The following is a 12,633-nucleotide window of genomic DNA, read 5'->3' on the forward strand; positions in this document are numbered from 1 at the left end:
TATATATATATATATATATATATATATATATATATAGGCGAGGCTGGGTGGGGATAGTTATTAGAGCTTGAACACAGGATGCTTAACCTCCGAGCCACATCTCCAGCCCTTTCTATTCATTTTTTAAAAATTTATTTTGAGATAGCATCTTGCTGAGTTGCTTAGGACCTAGTTAAGTTGCTGAGGCTGGCTTTGAACTTTTGATCTTCCTACCTGAGCCTCCTGAGCTGCTGGGAGTGTGTGTGCCACTGTTCTAGGCAATAAGATAGCTATTCTGTTATAATAAATTAATTTGAGAAGAGAGAAGAGTATTGTGATGATTACAAATATGTTTATCTATATATTATTCACATGAACTTGAATCTTTCTGACCCAGTGAATATATGAGTGGTACAAAAATTGAGATTTTTCAGTTAAATGATAAGTAAGATAGAGGTGAGAGAAATTCTTCAGTTACTTAAAAGTTTTGTCAATAGATAAGGCCAAGTGGTTATAGTTATCTGTGAGTGAAATATACAATAATTTGAAATAGGAACAGGGCATAACATGCAGTACATTGTTGAAATAGTTTGTTTTAGGACAAGTGATTAGAAATAGAGGGTAATAATTATTAAAGATACTCTGAGTTGTGAGAAATAGGGTAGCATGTTAATAAAGTAAAATTTATTTTACATAATAGAAACTCATAAAACTCATTTTATAAAGACAAAGTATAAAAATTGAAATATTCTTTTCATTTTGACATAAGACAAACTTAGTAAGGAACCAAACATATAGACATCATTGTACTTTAATCAGCTAAATATTTCAAGTTATTCAAAGAAATGGAGGAATGGGAAAGATTGATCAATGGGTATTAATCTATAGTTACCTAGGTATAAGAGGTCCTGGTGTGCTGTTGCACAGTAGATTAATTGTACATAACAGTTACATACTTTGTATCTCAAAAAGCTATTAGAAACATTTATCATTTTACCACATAGGAATGATAAATGTTTGAGAAGCTAGACATTTTTAAACATTACACACTTTGTACATGCATAAAACATGATGCCTCATTATTATGTACACTTTATTTTCTGTATTAGTTAATAATTTAAAAATAATGCATATAATATTATACAATATATCTAGGTATGGCATAATATATATCATATGTCTGTGTATGCACATATACTTGTATGTGTTTATACAGAGACACACATATATCAAGTTAGAGAAATTTATAGATAATATACAGACATGTGCAACCAATCAACCATTTTATTTTAACATACTGAACAATATTCGTAACTGATCAGACATTAACAATTTGTTAATATCAATTGTAAACAGTTTTTTTGGCATAATTTCTCAGCATTGATATTTTGAAGCAGATTTTTTATTCACTAAGAGAGGATTTATTGTTTCCTGATTTTAAATAGTCAAGCTTATCTCATATGATTTTATTTCAGACAATGTAGTAATCAAACGCTTTTGGGTAAAGTTTCTAATTGGTCATTGACTTTGAATAGAACATTTATGAAATGCCCATGAAGGGAAGAGTGGCAGGCTGAGGAGATATATAATTTGTGGTAGTAATATGCAGATTGCTTACTGGTATCTTTATTTTGTTTTTGGAGACTGTGACATCATTTTGAAATTACTGAACTGTAACCTTAAAAATATTGTTCTATATGTTTATGAATCAACATCTCCTTCATGACATTTGTCTTTGAGCATTGACAATAGGTATCTATTTTTTTTAATTTAGGCATGTGCATATATTGAAGCAGAAGTAGCATTTTTAATACATGCATCTTTGCCATTTCTTTTGTCTCTAAATCACTTCTTTACCTTTGTAATTAATGTACATCACTTATTAATGTGTTTCAATAAGGTATAAAAACTGTTTAAAATATATTTGGTTTTATATATGATAACCTATTTTATTTTGTTAAAATTTGAAAGTAATATATTTTTTTCTAATTATATAAGGAAAAACTTTTTTCCTTCATTTTTATCTGTCATCCCATTTCTCTCTATGAATATAGAATGATGATTACAATAATAGAAAATCTTACACATATAAATACTTGAAAAAGGGCATCAATTGTGGACAAGAACTAAAGAAAGAATTTCACTAAATAACTTGGTAAGTGATGGTAACCAATTACTATTACTGAACATTTCTTGAGTGTGATGTTTGAGGTATGAAATTTCTCACAAGAAGCTCATGTGTGAGACAATGAAAGAAATTTTGGAGGTGAAATGATTGGGTTATAAGAACTATGACCTAATCACTGGATAGGGATTAACTAGGTGGTAACTATAGGTAGGTAGGGTGTAACTAGAGGAGGTGGGTCATTGAGGTATATGTTTTGTGAACTGATTTTAGTCTGTCTCTGTCTCTGTCTCTGTCTCTGTCTCTCTCTCCCTCCCTTCCTCCCTCCCTCCCTCTTTCCTGGTGACCATGTCCTAAGCTGCCTTCCTTCACCACACTTTTCCATCATGTTTTCCCACACCTTGGGCCCAGAGTAATGGAGCTATGTGCAGTGACTTCTGAATATCTGAACCCCAAATAAACTTTTCCTCTTTTAAAATTGTTCTTGTCAGGTCTTATAGACATAGCAGTGAAAAAGCTGGCTAAAACATTGAGTTACCACAGAAAATACAAGGATTGAAGAATCTTAAAAGCTGGAATGACAGAAATATAGTTTCTTAAAAGGATTATGTCTGAGTTGGCAAAGCTATTATCGCTTTTGATGTTAACCCTTCCATCAAGAAAATCACATGCTGATGGCTCTCTCTTCACACTGTTTATTGTTTCTTTTGCTATGCAAGTGTTTTAATTTGAAACTATCCCACCTATTGATTCTTGGTTTTATTTCTTGAGCCTTTGAAGTCTTATGAACGTCGTGCTTGAGCCAATATGTTAGAGCGTGGACCTTATGGTTTTCTTCAGCATTTTCAGTGTTTCTGTTTTGATTCTGCTTTAATTCCAAAAGTGGTCTTTATTCACTTTGAGTTGATTTTTGTGCAGGGTGAAAGATTATCATCTAGTTTCATTTTATGAAAATGTAGGGATATCCAGTTTTCCAAGGAGAATTTGTTAAAAATATTGTCTTTTCCTCAACATAATTTTTTGGTACCTTTGTCAAGGATAAGATGACTATCTATGTGGGTTTATCTATGTCTTCTTTCTATTCTAATGGTCTTGATGTCTGTTTTCATGCCAATGCCATTGATCCGCCTATGTTGAACCACAATTGCATTCTCCAAATAAAACCAACTTGATCATAGCATACAATCTCCTTAGTGTATTTGTGAATGTGAATTGCTAATATTAAGACTTTTTCACATCTGTTTTCCTCAGGGATATTGGTCTGTAGTTTCCTTTCCTTCATATGTCTTTTTTTTTATTTTAGTATTTGGGTGATACTGGCCTCATAGAATAAATTTGGGAGTGTTCAATTTCTCTATAGAATTTGAGAAATTTTTTGCCACCTACTCTTCCAATGAGAGGTAAATATCCAGGATATATGTAGAGCAAAAAATAACAAACCAAAAATTAATAACCCAATAAATAAATGGCAAATTAATTAAACCAACATTTCTCAAAAGAAGAGATGCAAATAGCCAAAAAATATATGTATAAAATGCACAAAATCCTAAGCAATCAGGATAATAAAAATAGAAACTGTATGCAAGCTGTGCTTGGTGGTCTATACCTGTAATCTCAGTGACATGTTAGGCTGAATTAGGAGAATTGGAAGTTCAAAGCCAGCCTTAGTAACTTAGTGAGGCCTTAAGACACTTAGCAAGATCCTGTCTCAAAAGGAAAATATAAGGACTGGGGAGATGGCTCAGTGGTTAAGTGCCTCATGGACTCAGTCCTTGGTACAAAAACAGAAACAGAACTACACCACTGTGATTCAATCTTACTCCATTAGAATGACATTCTTTAAAAATACAAATAATAATAAAAGCTGGTGAGGATTTGGATAAAATGTACACTTATATATGGTGGTGGAGCTGAAAGTTAGTATAATGACTTTGGAAAGTAGTATAGAGATTCCTTACAAGACTAAGAATGGAGCCACCATACAACCCAGCTATCCCACTCTTTGTTATTTATTCAAAAGAATTAAAATAAGAATACCTTAGTGATACATGAATACCGATGATTATAGTAGCACAATTCAAAATACTGAAGTTTTGTAATAAGCCTATGTGTTCTCAATAGCTGATTAGATAAAGAAAATATAGTATATATACATAATGAAGTTTTACTCAGTCATAAAGTAGAATAAAATTATGTCATTTGCTGGTAAGTATATATTTCTTCTCAGTAAAGGAAACAATCAATAACGTGAAGAGAGAACCTACAGAATGCGAAAAAAAATCTTTACCACCTGCACCTCAGATAGAGCACTAATCTCCAGGATATATAAAGAACTAAAAAACTTAACATTGAAAAAAGCAAATAATCCAATCAACAGATAGGCAAAGAAACTCAACAGACACTTCATAGAAATAATATAATTGATTAACAAACACATGGAAAAATGTTGATCTCTAACAATTAGAGAAATGCAAACCAAAATTATTCTAAGATTTCATCTCACCCGTGTCAGAATGGCAATTATCAAGAATATAGCAATGATAAGTGTTGACAAGAATGTGGGGAAATAGGTACATTCATACACTGCTGTAAATTCAGCAATTCTGAACTAAGAAAATCACAATATGGAGGTTTCAGTTTTCTCAGGGAGAGGGGTCCAGGTCATGTCATCAGTCAGCATCAAGACTATCAAAAGTTCTGGGTGAGCATAAGAAGAATCTAAAATATATAGTAGAAGAAATATGATTAATAATTACAAACAGGATAAGCTGCAAAGCCAGGAACTCTACATCAACACTTAACTTGTCTCTTTTCAGTTTTACTGAAAGAAGTGGTTCATCAGAAGGCTGAAGATAATATTCCTGGAACAGTACAAGAGTGGAAAGTGGAGAAAGTTATGATGTACTTATGAATTCTGCAACTGAGAATACTGTTAGAAAATCACTCTCAATTCTCAGTCCTCTTTTGGACTTCTTTGCGTGATACAAAGCTATTTCTGTCAAGGTCATGACTCCCTCCTTGAGGAGCCTGCATTCAACAACTATTCAATGTAGAATAGTCCCTCATTCCCAATAACAATATTTCTGTAAGGAGCTACCCTTTGGGCCAGTCACATTATTATTGAGCATGCATCACAGCTCTGCCCAATTCTGCTTCTTTACTTTCCACTTTCATAGATAAAGTCATCTAATAAAACTCTTGGATGCTAATTGCCAACCCTATGTCTCTTTCTTGGGCAATCCATCTTAAAAATAAGGAAATTATTATGTACCTAACAATGTTCTAATGTTATATATTTGTATTAGATATATACATATATATGCATATGTATTCATTTTGTTAAGAGATATGTATATGAACATATTTAATAGATATATTTTTTATTAGTTGCACATGACAATACAATGATCTTGACATATCATCCATTTGAATCAAATGGGGTATCATTTCTTGTTTTTCTGAGTATACAGGTTGCAGAATCACATTGGTTATACAGACATGTATACACATACAGCAATACTAGTGTCTATTTTATTTTGCTGCCCTTTCTATCCCCCTACCCCTCCCTTCCCCTCCCATCACTTCTCTCCATCCAATCTAATGTGACACATTTTTTCCCCTCACATCATCATACATGTATTTTGTATAACAATGAGGATCTCCTTCCATCTTCCATGCAATTCCCCTTTTCCCTCCCTTTCCTTCCTACCTCTCTTCCCTATCTAGAGGTAATTTTCTTCTCATGCTCTTCCTCCCTACCCCATTTTGAATCACCTCCCTTATATCAGAGAAGACAAAAATAAATTAGAAAGAATATGAAATTTTACATTTCAGCTGGGTGCAATGGTACACAACTGTAATCTCAGTGACTTGGAAAGCTGAGGCAGGAGGATCAAAATTTCAAAGCCAATCTTAGCAACTTAATGAGACCCAGTCTCAAAACAAAAAATAAGAAGGACTGGGGATGCGATGCGGCTAAGTGGTTAAATCCCCCTGGGTTTAATCCCTTCTACAGAGAGAGAGAGAGAGAGAGAGAGAGAGAGAGAGAGATTGTATATATTAGAAGATCAGTTAATCAACATGAATAAAATAACATTTAAAAATATCAGAAAAAGTTTGTGTTATAAAAATACAGATAGATAATGTTTTTTACAAGTCATATAGAAAGTACATTTTAAAAGTCACTTTGAGTATTCTTTGATACACTCTTTAGTCAGAAGTATGTGATACAGTGAAACTTTTTTTGGACAAATTTGCATGGAATTCAACTTTGTTGAATTGAGTATAAATAAACCTAAGATAATCTATTTTTTTAGTTCCTAAAGGATTTTTTTTGCATGAGTAGAGGTTATTGGCTGTAATATCAGCTCTATTTAAAGTATCTATGATAGAAAAATAATGTATTCTTAACTCACCAGCCCTATCCAGGATTTGCTCTTTCATAGTTGCTAATCTTTACTCTGTCAAGGAAACTATTGTTTTAAGTAAATGAATACATTTTAATGAAGTGTTAATTTATACTAACATGAAAGTGAAAATAGGCTATGACAGTAACTCATTACAGATTCTTCTGGGAGGACAAAGAAACTGGAGAAACTAGCATAGTTTATTTTAAAATTGAAATGCATTCAATTTATAAAGAGTTTAGAAAAATTACTTTGTTTCAGTAGCAAGTTTCTCAGAATTAAGTGTTCCAATTTACAATTTTCTTTTGTTATGACAGCAAGTAGAGAAAAATGCCAAGGGTGATAAAATGCATGAACCTTAGATAAAGATCACTGCTTTGCTATTTAACCTTTTCTCCCTTCTCCAAGGTGATGTACAGTGGTTAATTTTACTTAAAAAATTGTAGGCAAAATACCTCCTATGCATGGAAAATTTATCTGATTACTATTACTTTTATTCCTTTGTCCTGATACAAATTTGTTTCTTTTTACTTTTTTTTACTTATAAGACAATCTACCTATACTTTCTGATTTTTTAAAAAAGAAGTGATAGCCAAAGCTATATAAATAAGAATGGAGTAAGTAAATGACATAATTTGTAATGTAAAATATCAAAAACTTCTTTTGTTAGTTTGCTGCAAACCTGAAAATATGAATGTATTCTTAAGCCAATCTTCTTTATGGTATAGAGCATCATAAAGAAAAAAAGTCTAAACTCTTCTATTATTTAGTTTGAACTCATGAAATTGTATGTAATCAGCATAAAGAATTTCTATTGCTCACTGACATACAGATGAATACAAATTTTCCTTAATTTAAGAAATGTTACCCATGGGAAGAAAATACTTTTGGACAACATATGGTAATAGCCTTATCATTCAGTAATCAATAGGGAGGTGTAAGCCTGGGAAATGCTATATGCAGTAGTAGTGCATATCCACGTGTATTATATATCATCCTTTGTGTAGTCAATAAACAGCTTAGAATTTTACACAGTAGGTCATTCAAAAATGGCATAAATTTACCTCCTATTCTATATTGTATTATTAATTTTTATCTTATTAACTTCTCAGTGAATGAAATAAAAGTATAATATACTCACATTTCATTTTAGTGAAACTTAATAAGTACTGCTGCTTTGTAATAAAATAATTTATAAAAATACATAATTAAGAATAAATACAATAAAATAATTTATAAAAATACATAATTAAGAATAAATACAAAAATAAATTCTTTTAAATGTAAACACATTTGTAAAGCATTTTTATCTCATTACAGTTGTATAAAATTTTATTTATAAGCGTATATAAACAACATATGTCCAGAATTCATAAACAAAAATTATGTCAGCATGTATTTTAATAAGTTGATAATTATTCAGGAATTGCAGGTATTGCTCCTATTAAACAAGTAATATCTTTATATAGAACAATTAGAGAAACAATTCATTGATAATTCATTAGCTATCCTTTAGCCCACATATATATACACCATGGGCTATTAAGAGACCAAATAAATTGAATGGAATATTAGTATAAATGAAAAGACTATTTAGTCAATGTGGAAGTCTTGTTTTCATGTATGTGGGCCCTAAAATTATAGGTTGTCGACATTTTCTAAAATGTATCCTATTTATAAGAGCTATTTGGGCACAGACTGTGAAAGCATCAAGTAATTCCATTATTCATATAGAAAATCTAAGCCCAAAGCAGCAACAGGCAATCTTATTTTTCCTTATATTATGTAGAAAATTACCTTGGCATTGATTTCAAATATCTACTATCTATAATTTAAAAATATTTATCTATTATTATTAGTTTATGGTATTATTCACAAATATAATTTAAATTCTATAAAAATAGTATTTATACAACTTTTTTAAAAACTAGGATTGATGTTATAACTTTTTTACTTTTTTATTCTGGATGGAAATACACAAGATGTAATTATGCAAAATTAATCCAGTAATCAATTCAATTTTAAAGAAATTCATTTTGCAATCATAGGATTATTTTTAAGTGTATTAGTAAGTTAATATGGTCGGAGTTGCCAATACAGTAGGGAAAAGAACAGCTCTAAGAAGCAACTTGTGCATACAATATCAAAAAATCTCTTGCAATAAAAATCTCTTGCAATAATGAGATTTAAAAGGGAATTATAGGTCAAGGATATATAAATTTTTTGAGAAACAAGATTATTTTATGATTAAGTACATTTTCAGTCAGTGGATATCAGATATTATGCTCATTGAAGAGACATTAAAAAGAGTAATATAGATAGGTACTTAATATATCACTCAGAAGTAAGTAAAAATATTTCAAAAATAAAAGTAGAAATAATAAAAATATAAAAATTAATTATTACACATTTTAGAATAATCATTAGCCAATAAAGTTCACACATCTGCTAATCAGACAGAAGCAATAATTATTAGTCACAGCCACTGCCCCTGCATAACATACATTGTCAGTCAGGTGTTGTTCTGGTTTCCATGTTGATTCTTGGTTAAAAATCTGTGTTTTCTAGACATACCTTGTATTGTGGTTTACATTATTTGGACTATCCATGTTAAAATTTTTATAGACTTATTCCTGCATATAATGAATTGAGCTTTTGAAATTATTTTTTTCTGCATTCTGGAAGCATTTGTTAGGGAAAAGAAAATCCCATGGTTTAGTATAACTACTTATAAACTTCTGCAACTAAGGAAGAAGCACTTAGTAGACCTATATGAAATTTTCAGGCAACACATTCTTCATTTGGGTGTGTACTACAGACAACTTGCCAAGTGACCCAAAAGCCATCTAATTTTGAGTGGGGCTTGTAATAGAAAACTCTGAAACAGGTCTAGGCTACTGTGCAAGCTTCTCTGACATTTGGGCCATATAATCTAACAATTCCAATGGAACTTTAAGCATTAATGGCAGATAGTGATGCTATTTGGAGACTTTGGCAGGACCCTACAAATGATAGCACAGTCATTTAGAATTTTGGATCAAAATTATCTAAAAATAATTCCTCTCATTTTGAGAGTCAGCTCTTAGCTGGACTTAGTAGAAACTTCCTTGACCCTTAGCGATACTCCCTCCCCTTCTTTTCATTCCCCTCTGCCTAATTTTGACTGTATTCCCTAGTTAAATAATTTGAGTTTATAGTAGTTATTATTAAGTGTATTACCACCAACTAATTTTTTAATAATTATTTATAATTTCTCTTTTATTGTACTTTATTTGCTATTCTAAATGCTTTTAGGATATTGTCACTTAATCTAGGTTTTCAAAAATATTAGTAAAAGTGATTCAACACATTTTAACAGGCATATAATTTAATATTTCAATGTCTATATAATTATACACTATTATTTCTTTACTTTTAAGATAATGACTATGTCATAATTTATAATGTATTATAATTTGTATTTTGTCAGTGTTCTTACCATTTTATTTTGAAATAATGCACCTTTGTTGGGTTTTATTTTGTTTTTAAGTTTATTTATTTATTTATTTTTTGTTCTGTATGGACAATACCAATATTTGCTTTTGGTCTATGGACTCTTCTATTATTATTTTGTTTATTTTTAAAGGTAAATTGTGAACAGTTTTGTTTAAATTTTTTCTTCTTAATAAATATATCTAAGTCTTACCTAGGGTTAACCTTAGCTGGGTTACACAAATTTTGCAGTGTAGACTATGCATAATAAATAAGTTCTAAACTTTTCTTAATTTACTTTGTTTAAACTTATAATTATCCTCCTTTTTAACCCAAGCATAATTTAATTTTACATATATGAGACATATACAGACATAACTTTGTTATTAATTATTATAATTCATTATTCTGAGAGAATTTATAATATTAATTGTACATCTTGGGTAATTTTCATAACAATATATACTGTACATGCTCTGCTAATGTGAAAATTCTACTATCCTTCCTAGTGCTATACTCCCTCCCTTTCTTTTCATTCCCCTCTGCCTAATCCAAAGTACCATTATTCTTCCATAGCTGCCCCCCCTCATTGTGAATTAGAATCCCTATATTAGAGAAAACATTTGGCCTTTGGTTCTTTTGGATTTGCTTATTTTACTTAGCATGATATTTTTCACTTCCATCCACTTACCTAGAAATGCTATCATTTCATTCTTCTATATGGCTGAATAATATTCCATTTTGTATATATGTGACCTTTTCAGCATCCATTCATCTATTGAAGGGCACCTAGGTTGGTTCCATATTTTGCTATTGTTAATTGAGCTGCTATATACATTGATGTGCCTGTGTCACTGTAGTATGCTGATTTTATGCCCTTTGGGTACAAAACAAGGAATGGGAAAACTAGGTCAAATGTGGTTCCATTCCAAGTTTTCTGAAGAATGTTCACACTGCTTTCCATAGTGGTTGCACCAATTTGGAGTCCCACCAGCAATGTATGAGTGTAACTTTTCCCCAACATCCTTACCAACATTTATTGTTTCTTGTACTCTTGATAATTACCATTCTGACTGGAGTAAGATAGAATCTCAGGGTAGTTTTGATTTCCATTTCTCTAATTACTGGAGATGTTTAACATTTTTTTCATTTTTTTATTATTATATTTCTTCTGTGAAGTATGTGTTCAGTTCCTTAGCTCATTTATTGATTTTTTTTGTTTAATTTTTTTGACTTCTTTATATACTCTGGAGGTTAGTGCTCTATCTGAGGTGCACATGATAAAGATTTTCTTCTGATAGGTAGGCTCTCTCTTCACATTCTTGATTGTTTCCTTTGCTGTGAAGATGCGTTTAGTTTGATTCCATCTCATTTATTGATTCTTGATTTAATTTCTTGTGTTTTAGGAGTCTTGTTAAGGAAGTCAGTTCCTAAGCCAACATGGTAAACATTTGGTCCTACTTTTTCTTCTATTAGGCATAGGGTCTCTCTGTTCTAGTGCTGAAGTCCTTGATCTACTTTGAGTTGATTTTGTCCAGGGTGAGAAATAGAGATTTTTGCCACATATGGATTTCCAGTTTTCACAGCACCATTTGTTGAATAGGGTGCTTTGTCTAGTATGAGATAATTGTATTTATGTGAGTTTGTCTCTGTGTCTTCTATTCTATATTTTGGTCTGCATGTCAGTTTTGGTGCCAATACCACAACATTTTTGTTATTATGGCTCTGTAGTATAAGATCTGATGTTGTAATGCCTCCTGTTTCAATTTTCTTTCCTTTTTTTTATTAGTTGCACATGACAGTACAATGATCTTGACATATCATACATTTGAATCAAATGGGGTATAATTTCTTGTTTTTCTGAGTGTACAGGTTGCAGAATCACATTGGTTATATAGACACATATATACATACAGCAATACTAGTGTCTATTTTATTCTGCTGTCATTCCTATCCCTCCTTCCCCTCCCTCCCCTCCCATCACTTGTCTTCTCTCTACCCAATCTAATGTGATACATTTCTTTTTTCCCCCCTCACATCATCATACATGTATTTTGTATAACGATGAGGGTCTCCTTCCATCTTCCGTGCAATTCCTCTTCTCCCTCCCTTTCTCTCCTACCTCTCTTCCCTATCTAGAGGTAATTTTCTTCTCATGCTCTTCCTACCTACCCCATTTGAGTCACCTCCATTATATCAGAGAAGACATTCGGCATTTACTTTTTAGGGATTGTCTAACTTGACTTAGCATAATCGGCTCTAATGCCATCCATTTCCCTGCAAATACCATGATCTTGTTTTTATTTGAGTGCCGAGTAATATTCCATTGTATATAAATGCCACATTTTTTTTATCCATTCATCTATTGAAAGGCATCTAGGTTGGTTCCACAGTCTAGCTATCGTGAATTGTGCTGCTATAAACATTGATGTGGCTGTGTCCTCGTAGTATGCTCTTAAAATCGGAGCTGAAATCAATGAAATTGAAATAAAAGAAACAATTGAAAAAATTGACAAAACTAAAAGTTGGTTCTTTGAAAAAATCAATAAGATCAACAGACCCTTAGCCATGCTAACAAAGAGAAGAAGAGAGAGAACTCAAATTACTAGCATATGGGATGAAAAAGGCAGTATTGCAACAGACAGTACAGAA

At 31.5% G+C, this 12,633-nt stretch overlaps 1 long non-coding RNA gene across 1 annotated transcript in view; it reads right to left on the bottom strand.

Moving 5' to 3' along the window:
- The window catches only part of LOC125616297, a 17,950-nt gene extending 5,590 nt beyond the window's left edge, over nt 1-12,360 (bottom strand). Inside the window, exons 1-2 of the long non-coding RNA XR_007346923.1 lie at nt 12,168-12,360; nt 9,816-9,820 (exon numbers count right to left, since the gene is read on the bottom strand). This is a non-coding gene — a long non-coding RNA (uncharacterized LOC125616297). The remainder of the gene's footprint in view (nt 1-9,815; nt 9,821-12,167) is intronic.
- Between the last annotated feature and the right edge of the window lie 273 nt (nt 12,361-12,633).

This window comes from Marmota marmota, unplaced genomic scaffold (genome assembly GCF_001458135.2).
Source record: "Marmota marmota marmota unplaced genomic scaffold, marMar, whole genome shotgun sequence".
Lineage (NCBI taxonomy): Eukaryota > Metazoa > Chordata > Mammalia > Rodentia > Sciuridae > Marmota > Marmota marmota.